The sequence below is a fragment of the Bison bison genome, unplaced genomic scaffold (assembly GCF_000754665.1).
Source record: "Bison bison bison isolate TAMUID 2011002044 unplaced genomic scaffold, Bison_UMD1.0 scf7180017864104, whole genome shotgun sequence".
NCBI lineage: Eukaryota > Metazoa > Chordata > Mammalia > Artiodactyla > Bovidae > Bison > Bison bison.
Window position 1 is genome coordinate 611,506 of NW_011494676.1, and position 262 is coordinate 611,767.

Consider the following 262-nt stretch of genomic DNA (forward strand, 5'->3'; position numbering starts at 1 on the left):
TTTATTATGCTCATCTTTGCATGAAATGTTCCCTTGGTATCTCTAATTTTCTTGAAGAGATCTCTAGTCTTTCCCATTCTATTGTTTGCCTCTATTTTTTTGCATTGATCGCTGAGGAAAGCTTTATCTTTCCTTGCTATTCTTGGGAACTCTGCATTCAGATGGGTATATCTTTCCTTTTCTCAGCTATTTGTAAGGTCTGCTCAGACAACCATTTTGCCTTTTTGCATTTCTTTTTCTTGGGGATGGTCTTGATCACTGC